Here is a 14,625-nt window from a genome sequence, read left to right as displayed (position 1 = left end):
CCCACAAAGTATGTCAAGGGAGTTGGGTTTGACAAAGTTCAGAGGTGATAGTAGACACCTTTATGAACACATTTGTGAAGAAAGCTAGTGATTTAGATTTAGTTCCCAGATTGATGTAGGCCTACTGTAGTAGCAATAGGCTAACTTTCCCTTACTAGGAAAAGAACAGGCATATAGAGGTTCCAGGTTCAAACCCAGGATATTCTTGCTGTGAGGTAACAGTGCCACACACAAACAGACAATAAGCTGAGATAACCAAGGGGCTCCACATCAATAATCTTGTGAATTTCTTAGTTATTGAAATGAGAACTGTTTTCAAAACAGTTATGCCCAGGCCATAAGGCCTGGGCAAGCGCACGATAAACGCATGAATGGGATCATGAAACGCGATGCAGGTGAGCTCACATTTCACCATAACAAAAGGAGGTTTAGTACATTAGTTTGCCTTATCGGCGTTTGCCTTATCAGGACGTGCCCGTTTGTAGTGGCATGTCCGTGGTGTCCGTGAATGTCCCTTTCCATGTTTGATGTCCGTCTGTCCTTAACCGTCTTTTCCTTTTGTATCAAACACACTTTGACATAAACCTTTAAATCATGCCGTTTCCTTCAAGCCTTCCTTCTGCACTGAGGCAGTCACTCAGTGGTTTTAAGCCAAGCACAGCTGAGCTGGGTCCCAATCAAACTCATTCCCAGCAGCTGGCACAATTTCTCTATATTAAGGACTTCCTGTCTCCACATTCATGAACATGAAGGAAAATATACATTGTGAACTGCCCAGTATAACCACAGTCTACACTGTTGGCCACACTGGGAGCAGTTAAGAGGTTCAGTGCCCTGCTGCTCATGGGCACTTCAACAGTGTTAGGGGTCAAACAGGAACCTCTTTTCTACAAGTGCACTCCTCTAACCTTTAGGCCAATGTTTTCCCACACAATGCATATAAATGACTGGCAGTATCAGTATCAGTGCTCACTGAATTCAGAGTCAACTTTGCTAGAGTATACTGTAATTCTAAAATTAACAAGCTCTAATGGATCTTACTACTGCTTTCCCTGCATGTCACAACTTCCAGTTGAGGGGTTTTACTCAAAGAGCGGGCGAGAATAAAACATACAATACAAAGGCAGAAGAGAGAAGCAACACTTTTAGACTTTGTAACAGATACAAATCACACTGCTGACACTGCAGAAGACATTACAGTTTTTGTTGTTTTGTAAAGTCCATTACATTGCTGTGTGTTGACTAAGGTTAAAACATCATTAAATATGAGTTAGGTTATTGTCTCCACCAGCCGAAGGCATGGGGGAGAGTATGTTTTCCCCTCCGTCCGTCCATCCGTCCGTCCGTGCGTGCGTGCGTGCGTCCGTCCGTCCGTCCGTCCGTCCGTCCGTCCGTTACCAGCTAATCTCCGGCGCTGTTGGCCCGGTCGTTTCCAAACTGTGCACACACACTCCCTGGATACCAATTCAGAACCTATTTTTCACATGGGCCTGTTCTAGCGCCACCAGGAGGCAGTTTTTTGCAAAACTAACTATTGCCAGTACTCCTACAGATTTTGTCCAAAAATCACGCAAATCGGTAGACAGTGTCTCTACAGTCATGTGATCGACATGGATTTGTCCGATTTTCCATATTCCATCCTGATTGGCTAAAACTGGCTTCCAAAGTTAGCAGGATTGGTCAGTTTTGAATAAAATGCCTGAAATCATGAGCGCAGCGATTTTGGTGAAATTGTGCATGCAGATTCGCCATAGGCAGAGGAATAAATGCCACTTAAATATTTTCAAATCAGCCACATGGTGGCGCTATAACAGGCCGATTCGTGTTTTTACCTATATCTCCACTGATCAGTGTAAAACTTTGTATGTGCACTCCCTAGAGGCCAAGGAAAAAACTTTGCCCTGCTTTTTTCATATCTGCCTTTTATAGCGCCACCAGGAGGCCGACTTATGTAAAACACATTTTTTCCTATTATTCCTTGAGAGTTTATCCAAAAATCATGCAAATCACTACACAGTATCTCTATAGTCATGTGATCAAGACAGCTCTGTCCGATATTTCATATTCCATCATAATTGGCTAACATTGGCTTCCAAAGTTTGCAGGATTGGTCCATTTTGAACAAAATCACTTAAATCATGAACGCAGCTTGTGATTACAGAGAAATTCTGCACACACATCCCCATTAGGTCAAGGAACAAATGCCACTCTTTTCACATTGCGCCAACAGCATGGCACCCATTTCACATGCGCCACCAGGACCTACCTGACCTGGTGGAGACCTGTGCTCGGAAGAGCACTGCTTCTAGTTTTATTATGTTATTCATTTATACAGTCACATGTGTGTTCTTTATTTCCTCAGCATGATCCTGTATGATTCATAGTCATCCGTACATAATAAACAATTACTATTAATAAACTAAACTACTATTACTAGTTTGCAAGTCAGCATCTATTTAGTTTGGCCTGAAAAAGCAAATACAATATTTTAGTTGGAGTTCATTAATTGCCTTATTCAAATATTATATCATATTCATCATTTGGCTGCTTAGCGTGCAGGAAGGTATTATTTCACCCATGTATATGGACCACATATGGACTTTTTCAAATGAATTCTGTTGTAGTTTTTCATCATTGCAAATGTCATTTTGCAACATCTCTCGGACATGTACTCTTTATTGAAATAACTTGACGTAAGAAAAGGCTCTGTGTGCCTGAAATGACTTCCTGTTTGCATTGAACTATTAGACCAACACTGTCTCCAAGTAAAGACTGGTTCAATCTGATTGGCTGTTAGTTCATATACTATAGTTAAAGTTGTTGTTCATGCGTTGCAAAGTATTTAAACTGTATGGCAGGGGTCTTCAACGTTTTCAGGCCAAGGACCCCTTAGCTGAGAGAGAGATGAAGCAGGGACCCCCCACCACGACATAATGTATAACATTGTGTTGCAGATTAAAAATATTTATAGATTTCTTAGACAGCAGACTTGTTTGACAGCACTGTCATCATGTTGGAGTAATGTGTGTATCCGACATTTAACCACTTGACCCGTCAAATACTTCTGCTCTTCTTTTCCCTCTACACACCTCTTTGACAAAAATAGCAGATCTACAAGCTTACAACGCCTCGCTTGTAGATCTGCTATTTTTGGCTAATGTTCCACTCAGAATAGGGATGCTAGGGTTCGAGTGGTTAATGTAAAAAACATGACCATATCACACAAAGATTTGGCAGCCTCCCAGTAGTAACTCTGAGGACCCCCTAGAGGTCCTATTGGTGTACTGTATGGTATACACTGTACACCACACACTGTATGGTGTATTACCATACACCATACATGTTGCAACATTTTACTTTACCCCCCAAATAATATAGCAATACAATCAAGCCCCTAGCAGGGACCCTCCTGAGTCTATACATTTATTGGAAGGATAATTATTGATAAAACATGTAACTTTGTAATTTTGTGGGATGTAATATAGTGCTGCTTTAACAAAAATACTGTACTGATTAATGATTAAATCAAACAATATTTTTGTTAACCCTTTGGTAAGGTCGTAAGGAAAGTTGATTCTTTCTGTTCTAGATGGATGTTCCGTTTATGTCCACATGGTAAAAAGGTTGTGCGTTGTAAATTAGATGATTGCCGTTTCCTTACTTGACTTCTGCTGTTCATTAAATTCAGGGCCACACAGCTAGAAATAATTATTGACATAAAACTGTTTTTTTTACAGTTTATACAGTAGCAGCAAAACAGTAGTCAAGTCAAATCAACTCAAGTACATTTTATTTCTAGAGCACTTAAAAACCACCAGGGTGAACCAAAAAGCTGCACAACCTAGGCCTACAAAATAGAATAGAAGATTGTTACACAAATAAAATACAATAATCAACAGTAAACACACACACACACACACACACACACACACACACACACACACACACACACACACACACACACACACACACACACACACACAAAAGATTTACACAACAACATTTACACAACAACACACATAATCTGTGGACTCACACACTTACACTACCCCCCCCCCCCCCCCCCCCCGATGCAATTATTTATTATTGTACTTTGTTCTTATATAGCCATGTCTTTTAAACCACCCTTGTGTTTGCTGAACACTGCCAATTTTCACCAGTCTCACTAAATTGTAGGATAATAATAACCTGTGTTGTGCTTTTCTTGCTTCTAATTTTCCTGCTTCTGATTCTAATCAAACGAGTTTAAAAAGAACAAGAAGAACTACAAGCTACGACATTTCTCATAAGTAGAAATAGTATAGAATCACAGTATATAGTGTTTTAAAAGGCATGGCTATCTAAAGAACTGAACATCAGTGTGAAAACCAGCTTGTTTGCTTTCAACTGAAAATACAAACAGAGATCTGACACCACTCAAAGATCATTCATTTTCTGAGCAAACGGAAGCAAAATGTAATTTATTAAAAAATATATATAGTTTAAAATAATAAAGTTTAATAAACACTAAGATGAGCAAAAACATGACATTATTGGATTCAGCTTTGAGTCAGCAGTTCAATGTACATGTTCAATGTACTTTTATTATCTACTAGAAAATACTTTATGCATAATTATTTCAAAGATAATCTTCTTTAATATAGGTTAAAGTAAATATCAAAGTTCAAAATATATAGGTCTATATCTTTCAACACTGACAACAATGATTGTATTTATGTAATATAGCCTAATATGTTATTCCTTTGCAGCAATTGTCATCCAAGTTGATCTTTTCTATATTACCGTATATTGCTCTAAAATGAAGCAATTCTCTTCATTTTCTATGTACATGTAGGCGTGTGTGTGTGTGTGTGTGTGTGTGTGTGTGTGTGTGTGTGTGTGTGTGTGTGTGTGTGTGTGTGTGTGTGTGCATGCGTGCGTGCGTGCGTGTGTGTTTGTGGTGTACACGTCCGTATGCGTGGCGTGAGCGTCTGATCCACTTCATCCTCATGTGAGATGTGTTGAGATGTCCTACACAGCTGTTTCAGGAGATTAAACAAAGTTACAGTAAACTGGATACTCTGTCACTGAACATACAGTAGGCAATATGGAGTCTGGCATTTTATTTTCTGCTTTTACTCAATTTTGGAATGATAAATATGTATTGAATTATTATCCGGCGAATGGCTGGCCACACATTAGAGTAATTACGGTTGTCATCCTGAATGCTTGCTATATGTGACTTGAAGTCTGTTTCATAACATAGGCTGGGTGAATTTACACCTTGGAGACGTTTTTGTGTAGTAATGTTTTTGATATCATGCAAGCTAGTGGTCTGCATTAAAGGACAATTTTTTTTTTACAACAAGGGTTCACATTTTAGATTGTAATTAGAGAAAAGAAAAAGTGAGAGTTAAAATGTTTTCATTTGCTTTGTTTTATTGTTTTATCGTGTTTACCGTTCCTAAAATGTGGGGCATGCGTACGCATGGGGGCATGCGTACAAGTGGCTAAATGTCTTTTTAGACACAATAAGCCAGCAGTTTCTTTATTGCTATTTACAGTAACACTTCTAGCCCCCATTAGTCACACCACGAAAGGTTGCGTTGTATCTTGGGAATGGGCTTATCCTATGTAAAATGACATATTTAGCCACTTGTACGCATGCCCCCAACCACTGAAATAAGAATCTCTAAAACAATAGAAAGAAGTAAATGAAATCATTTTAACACTCACCTTTTATATTCTTTAATTACAATCTAAAATATGAACCCTTGTTGTAAAAATTTAAAGTTGTCCTTTAAATATCAAAGGATTAGTCTTCTTAAACCCTTGAGCAAGGCACTGATCCCTAGAGTGCTCAGTGGCCAACAGAATGAGACTTTGATTGTACTGGTCTGGGCAGCTCCCAGGTTTTGATAAACACTAACCAAATGAAAAGAGTTTCAATTAAATTTGATATTTAAAGCATAATTACGTAGGCTACCGTACCATTTTCACAGTCATCAACGTCCTGGATTACTCCATAGACACTTGTGTCACCTAAAGGAAAACAAATAAGCATTAATGTTGTGCTTATTTGTGTTACTTCATACATGTTTCACTTGAATTATTCTGCTAAACAACTGACCGACTAACCTTAAAGGAGTAGTTCAGCCCCAAAATGACTTTTTTTCTATTGATTATTCACAATATTATTCTCAAGTCTCCATGGCGTGAATAATCAATAGAGGAAAAGTCATTCTGGGGGTGAACTACTCCTTTAATGTAGCTACAGTACAACAACAACAAAAAGTCTAATACATTTATATTTATCTAACCAAAAGTGTGTCCGATGAAGCCGGTCAATTTGACATACCGGTATGGCCCAAATGCGACAATAAGGGCGAGGCACCAAAACTGTAGTAGTGCGGCAAAATAAAGTTTATCTAATAGGAAGACTCCCTAATCGGGAGATAAGTGCCCGTCAGGTTGCATACACAAACTTTAGAAGGCAATCGTAGGCAATCAGGAGGGAATATGGGAAATAGGACACATCCATGTTGATGACATGACTTTAGAGATACTGTGTACCGTTCTGTGTGATTTTAGGCCAAAATCTGTAGGAGCAGTGTCCAAAAATGTGTTTTGCAAAAATCAGCCTGATGGTGGTGCTAGAAGAGGGGCATGTGAGAAATGAGGGAGTGCCATTCAAGGAGTGTGTGTGCAAAGTTTGGCATCAATAGGGCCAACGGTGGCAGAGATAAGAATAGGGCCAAAAGTGTGATGTGACAGACAGACAGACAGACGGACTGAATGACGGACTGACTGACGGACTGACAGCCGGTGGAGCTTTTCATAGTAACTTGCGACCTGACGGTCGCAATAAAGATGGATGGATGGATGGAAATAAAGTCAGACAAATACTATAGTCTGGTTTCCCTGCAGGGGCAACCACACTAACGATTGGTTCACAGACTGACCGTGTTGCAGTGCGCTGTACACATCATCAGGAGCCACACTTTGATTGGTACTCTGGTCTAAAGCTGAGCCCTGATTGGTTCCCTGAGACGGAACCGGTCTGTAATTAAGAGATATATACAGTAAATTTAACAGGAATGAAATAGAAAACAAGATGCAATATACTGCTATCATGTTGATGAATAGACTGTACTTACTTGGCACAACAAGGACCTGTACAAAAAAAAAGAGAGAGAGAAAAAAAAGTAAGGTACATAAATGGTATACCATTGATCCTGAGCTCCTCTGTGATTGTAATATATATGTAATACATCTAGTATTTCTCACCTTTAGATGTTATGTATCGACACAGCAGGAGCAGAAGGATGGTCAGTAGTATGAAAACAATAACTCCTAGTACAATCAACCCCACTACATGTGGAGAAGTCTGTTCCACGGGTACAGTCACTGGAGGTTGAGACACAACAATTAAAATATTATTTGAAATAAATAGGCATAGACAGTCATCAACAAGTGACTCGTCATGTCAAATGGATGCTTAGGGCTACTGACAGAGCTGAAAAAAATAAATTGTGTTTTCTCTTTATCCAGATATTGGACATTTATCAATGCCCTACTCATTCTATGTCATGCACACAAAAGTAGCAACAATAGGCGATCTACAAGCTCAAAACCTTTTGAGCTTGTAGATCAGCTATTTACATTTTTTATTTAATTTCAAATGCCTTTAGTTATACTTATGTTAACTTTATGAAATTAAATACAAATACATTGTACATGAAATAGAGTAAAAGACTAGTCTTTAAACTATGTAGACTGAAGTAAATAAAGCGGGTCATGTTTGCATGTTTGGAAATGTAACAGCTGAAATCAATAATATATCAGTATTCTGATATTAACCTGCTGTGGGCAGCATTATGTGAAGGTGGCATCTCTATTCAGGGCATGTCATAATAGGTGAACATTCAGCACAAATAGCAGATCTACAGGCTACAGGGTCAAGAAGGTTGGTAGCCTATGAAAGGTGGCTCTCCGGCAAACAATATGATACACTCTCTTAATACAGAAATTGGTAACACACAAGTACCGGTACAGTGTCAGTGTTGACAGTAATGTACACATATTTAAATGTATGTTATTACCTCTTTTGATGATAATAAGTGTCTTATTTACTCTTGGCCCATAACCACTGCTGACACACTTAACAGGAGTGTTGTAGTCGTCTTCAACAGTCAAGGAAAAGGTACTGCTGACTGTGAAGTTTGACACTGTTGTCATGAAAGAATACACGCTTCTGTTGTTTAATACCGGCCATGTGATTGTAGGTAAGGGAAACCCCTGACTGATACACACACAGATCAGAGTTCCCAACCGGAGGTTGTGCACACATTCAGATTCTTTGAGGATCACTGGAAAGGCTGAGGGCAAACAAGCAAAGTTGTACGAAAAAATCACATGAAAGAAAATGTTGTATTGAATGAGAAATAAGATGTTCCCTCAAAGCAGACAAGTGCATTGTACTTACTCATCACAGTTATATCAGTAAACGTAGTCAGAGTCTTGGTCAGATGCTGTGCTGTACAGATGTATCTTCCAGAATGTTCTCCTGTCACCTTAGGAATGACTAGATTGGCCCTCTCAGTACCATTCATATGTTTGTTATTAGAGTCAGTCCATATGACAGTAGTAGATGGAGGGGAGTTTTCAACATCACAGGTCAGCTTCAGAGTACCACCTTCTCCTACTATGGTTTTCCCAATGATTCTGGGCACCTTCAGGTCTTTGACACAAATTGAAACACAAATGAAGATGTGATGTGACTTCACTTTAACTTCCAGACTAACATTAACCACTTGAACCCTAGCATCTCTATTCAGGGCATAATAGGTGAACATTCAGCACAAATAGCAGATCTACAAGCTCACAGAGGATGGCAAGAGGATGGCATGTTATACTCACAGGTAACATTCAGGGTCACAGTCTCCTCTGTTGTAATGTCTCCCTTGAAGGTCACCTGACAGGTCACTTCACTGCCATCGTGTTCAGATGAAGGGGTAAAGGTCAAATTTGAGCTGTGTCTCTGGCTGACGGTTTTGACATTAGTGTCACTGCTTGGGATGAGAGAGCCATCGTGTCCTGTCTTCCTCCATGTCCAGGTGATGTTGGGAGGAGTTCCAGAGCAGAGCCCTGGAGCGGTGCAGGTCAGTGTGGTCTGCTGTCCCTCTGTCACAGCAGCAGGAACGTTTACTTTGGGCTTTTGAGTTAGACCTATAGTGAGACAGAAAAGACAAGATGAATATTATTACATTGTTCAATGCAACTGATGTCATCAAAGATGTCTTTTAGTAAAGCATTCAGTGAATGTATTTATTCCCCCCAATATGGTACCAAACAATAAACATGGGATCATCCTGTATATTGTTGGTTTTGGGTGGAAACCTTGTATCTCCAAATTTCACAGTTTTTTCATTGCGACCGTCAGGTCGCACTTACTATCAAAACCTCCACAAACTGTGAGTCAGTCAGTCAGTCAGTCTGTCCGTCTGTCTGTCACACCTCACACATCACACTATTGCCCTGCTCATATCTCCGCAACCGTTGCCCCGATCCATGCCAAATTTTGCACACACACTCCTTGCCTGCCAAACTACAACCTCCAAGGACCCCCGGAGCTCCAGGGACCCCCAGCTCCCTGGGGACCCCCAGATGTAAAAAATGACCAAATGTGCAAAAATGACCAAATGACCACCCCAACGGGGCTGCTCACGGGGAATTCCCGGGGACCACCGACTCCTGGTGCTACAGAACGGATGCCAAAGTGGTGGCGCCCCCAGTGGAGGACCCCCCTCCACTGCAGCTCACATAAAATGCCGTAACTCGGGCTAGGAGCGTCCGGGAGAGCCGGGACACACTATGTCTACACTCATGTCATCAACATGGATCTGTCCCATATAGCGCCACCATCAGGCCGATTTTTTCAAACACATTTTTGGACACTGCTCCTACAGATTTTGCCCTAAAATCACGCAAATCGGTACACAGTATGTCTACACTCATCTCATCAATATGGATGTCCCATATAGCGCCACCATCAGGCAGATTTTTTGAACCACATTTTGGACACTGCTCCTACACATTTTGCCCTAAAATCACGCTGCGACCTGACGGTTGCTTATCTCCCGATTAGGGAGTCTTACTGGTAAATTAATGCTCTACTTTAACATACAAGACAAAATTTTAGCCTATTTTCACTATTTTCAATCATCTAAAACTGTTTTGGACATACAATGTTTCCACCCAACAGTGATGATATAATAAAGAGTAGGGCCTACTATACCTGTAACTGTGAGGGTCTTTCCAGGAAGAAAGTTATATCCATCGTCAGCTTTTGCACTTGTTGAGCCCCCAACTCTAAATTGATATGATCCAGTATCGGACACTGTAAGATCTTTGATCGTGATGCTGCAGTTCTTCTGTGTGATATCCGGTTCCGACAGGGCCACTCGTCCTCTGAACGAGACCTCAGCCTCATCGGTGTTCTTGGAGTCGAATATTGGCTTACAATTATAGTTAATTCTAGGGTCACAGTTATGAAACCATATTGCAGATGTGGGATTGAATATAGCAGCATGAGTGAAAGAACATGGGATAACAATACAGAGTCCAGCCTCAGATGTTAGGGGCTCTTCACTGAATGTGATAATCCATCCATCTGTTTAAAGCAAAGACATAAACATTCATAAGAGTAAAATATCTCATCAAATAATTTTCTTACTTTTCTTACTCTAACAAATATATCATTAGACAGAGTGTGAGATAGTTTTAATCAAACCAATACTTTTCAAAAATGTCTTAGCATTAGCCTATTCATTCTACAGTGTATAATGTCCATAATGTATAATCCGTGTTTAATAACAAAATTGAATAAATCTGTATATGTGTGGTTGCACAATACACATGAACGTACCTGTATAAGTGGACAAGACAATACACAATGAATACAAGTAATTATAAAAGCAAAACATTTGATTACACATCATCAATAGAAGCTACCTCCTGTGTCAGTACCTTTATTCTGGGCGCCGCCCATCACAGAGAAGAGCAGTGTCATCCAGATGACCGCCAACATCCTCTCAGTCAGTCTGTCTCCACAGGACAGCCTGTTCAGTTCAAAATCAGACAAAATCTAGTTTATATGTGGAATAAATATACAGGATTTTATTCTGGTTCAATTCAATTCAATTTTCAATTCAATTCAATTCAATTTTATTAGAGTGTCAAATCATAACAAGTTATCTCAAGACACTTTACAAAGGCTAAAGAGCCGTGAGAGAGGGGGGGGGGGGGGGGGGGGGGGGAGGCAGAAGGGGGGAGAGAGGGAGAGACAAGGGAAAGGGGGGAGGGAGGGAGAAACAAGGGAAAGGGTAGGGGAGGCAGTTCATTGGTTGTGCTGCACTGGGAGAACCTGGGACGCTTACACTACAGTACTTGGACATCATTGACACTTTAAATGAATAATATGAAAATAATTCTATCCTCATGACAACCACATTTGTACACTTTTATTTCCCCAACAATCTTCCCCATACTCAGCAACCATAGCAATGCATGCATTCTGAACATCTGTCAAAGTGAACTTGATTAATCGCAAATTAATCGATTTTATTGCATAATTATTTATTTTAGCCATTTGGCCTACCTGACCCGTAGTTTAGGACACAGCTCTCCATGACCGTGAGCATGCTCCTAATGTTTTGCTGTTATGTGTTAGATTTCCATGATCATTGTACAGTATTATATGTTATGTGCCTTTACTGTTGTTAGCCTACAACTCATTTGGCATTATTTCTTCAGCTACTTTCAATAGGGAGGTAAATGCTTCTAGTACATTGGAGAACAGGAAGGCTACTTGTATGAGGTCCAAGTGTTAATGTAAAGAAATATATATATATATATATATATATATATATATATATATATATATATATATATATATATATATATATATATATATATTATTGAACCTTTATCAGCATAAAGGTGGACGCTACAGTCACTATAGTATTCATTAATAAGTACATTTAGCAGATCATTATACCATCTGCTGCAGCCTGTGTTTATGGTGATGCAGTACCATTTGATGGTTTCTGGACAATATTTGTCATTGTTTTGCGTTGTTCATTGATTTCCAATAATAAAAATAAAAATGTATGTTTTGCATAAAGCTAACATATTTTTCCAGTACCATGTTAAGGGTATAAAATACTTGAAAAATAGATTAACTATGAAAAACATGCGATTAATCACGAGTATTATTTTTTTTGTCATATTTCAGGTAGAATAATATATTTAACTTACCCTTTACTTGAAAAAGGTGTTTAAATGATTTTGTTGTATCTCTTTCAGTGTGTTCCTCCTAGTTTCTCTACTTGTGGGTAAGGTTTGTCTTATCTTTCTGCTGTGTCTCTACCCATCTATTACCTCTTCCCCTTTTCTATAAATCAGGAAGTTTCTTTGAATACTAATTGGCCTGACTGCTCCTTCAGCAGCCTAAAAAACTCAGAAGTTGAGAAATGTCTAATCATACTAAATGGCTTAAAATGTATATCTGGGTTGCTGACCACAAATTCTCTTTTTCAGCAACACCATGCTTCACAATCACACTAGTCTCTCGATTACAGACTTCTGCAGTAAAGAGGACCAAACTTTTCTTTGACGATGGCTAGACAGATTGCAATCACACAGACACACACTCATCAGAACTTCTGAACTGCCCAGTATAACCACAGTCTACACTGTTGGCCACACTGACTGGGGAGCAGTTAAGAGGTTCAGTGCCTTCCTGCTCATGGACACTTCAACAGTGTTGGGGGTCAAACCGAGAGGGAACCTTTTCGCTACAAGTGCATATAGCAATGACTGGCATCAGTATCAGTGCTCATTGAATTCGGAGTCAACTTTGCTAGAGTATACTGTAATTCTTTCCCTGCATAATTATGTCATAAACACAAATTCCAGTTGAGGGGGTTTACTCAAAGAGCGGGCAAAAATAAAACATACAATACAAAGACAGAAGAGAGAAGTAACACTTAAGACTTTGTAACGGATACCACACTGCAGACACTGCAGAATACATTAACAGTGTTGTTGTTTTGTAATGTACCGGTACATCCCATTGCTGTGTGTTGACTAGGTTAAAACAACATTATATAAGTATGGTTATTTTATGATGTTATTAATTGATACAGTTACATGTATGTTCTTTATTTGCTCAGCATGATCCTGTATGATAGTTATGCATACATAATAAATTACTATTACTAGTTTGTTAGTTGGATTTTCCTTATTCAAATATGATATAATATGTATCATTTGGCTGCTTAGTGTGTAGGAAGGTATTTCACCCATGTATATAGACCACATATCGACTTTTTCAAATGAATTCAAGTGTATGTTTTCTTCATTGCAAATTACATTTTGCAACATCTCTCGTTCATGTCCTCTTCTGGCTGATCCATTTATGGCCACATGGTAAAAAGTTTGTGTTACGTTGCAAATTAGATTGATGCCATTTCCTTACTTCTGCTGTTCATTAAACACAGGGCAACACACACAACTATAGATTCCTAGCAGGACATAAACAAAAGCTACAGTATCCTGCAGCCCCCTGCCCCACCAACCACAGGAATCCTTACACCTCAACTCACACCCGTGCTCCTCTCAAATAAATATTGACAAAAACGTTCTTTTTACGGTTTGTAGCAGCAAAACAGGAGTCAAGTCAATTTTATTTCAAACACATTTAAAAACCGCCAGGGTCGACCAAAGTGCTGCACAACATACAATATATAAGATACAGCAGTGTTACACAAGTCAAAACTTTTTACAAAAAATGTACACAACAACACACATAATCTGTCACTAGCGTGTGTAAAAGCGTTCTATGAATTTTGTCCTAAACAGACCCTCATAGAGCAGTAACACATGAAGGCACTAGGTCAAACATAGAAGGCACAAGGCAGATACACCTTCTGAGATTGTCTTTTGATCCCTCTAGGCCTAACAGTAGGCCAGACAGGAAAGATAGAAACAGGGAAGTTGTGTCATGCACAGTGCACACAAGGTCACAGCAGGGAGTGATGTTCCTCTACTATACCTTTTTAGGTCTGGACCTCCCCCACCCCCTCTTCTTCTTAATCCTAAAGCAGCCCACAAAGTGACAGTCCAGCTCCAACTGTATGTTCCCCATTTTCAACTGTTTTTATTTTATTTTGACACTTGCTTTGACAATGTAAACGTATGTTTTCTCGTGCCAATAAAGCTCCTTTGAATTGAATTGAATTGAATTGACAGTCAAGATAAGGGCAACAATCATACTTCCTCTGCGTGTACAACCCTGCTAACCCCATCTCTGGCCTGGAAGTCTCTCACTTTGGTGTAGCCTATATGCAAATGCATTTTCGATTCCATCGTCTGTAGCTAGTCAAAGCAACGGTAGGCTAAGTGATCTTGGAGCATGCTCTGGCCCCCCAGGAACCTCAGTTGCATCTGGTCGTTTTTACCAACACCACGAGCTCCCGATGATGATGTTCTCTTGTGAGAATGGTCAGCTGTTTTGTCAGCAAAGCTCTCCACAAGACCATCACTCTTTGGGATTGCAGTAAGAGACTATGAGTAGCTCCTGGC

The sequence above is a fragment of the Nannobrachium achirus genome, assembly GCF_963921795.1.
Source record: "Nannobrachium achirus genome assembly, chromosome: 9".
Taxonomy (NCBI): Eukaryota; Metazoa; Chordata; class Actinopteri; order Myctophiformes; family Myctophidae; genus Nannobrachium; species Nannobrachium achirus.
Note: the sequence above shows the minus strand (reverse complement) of the source record.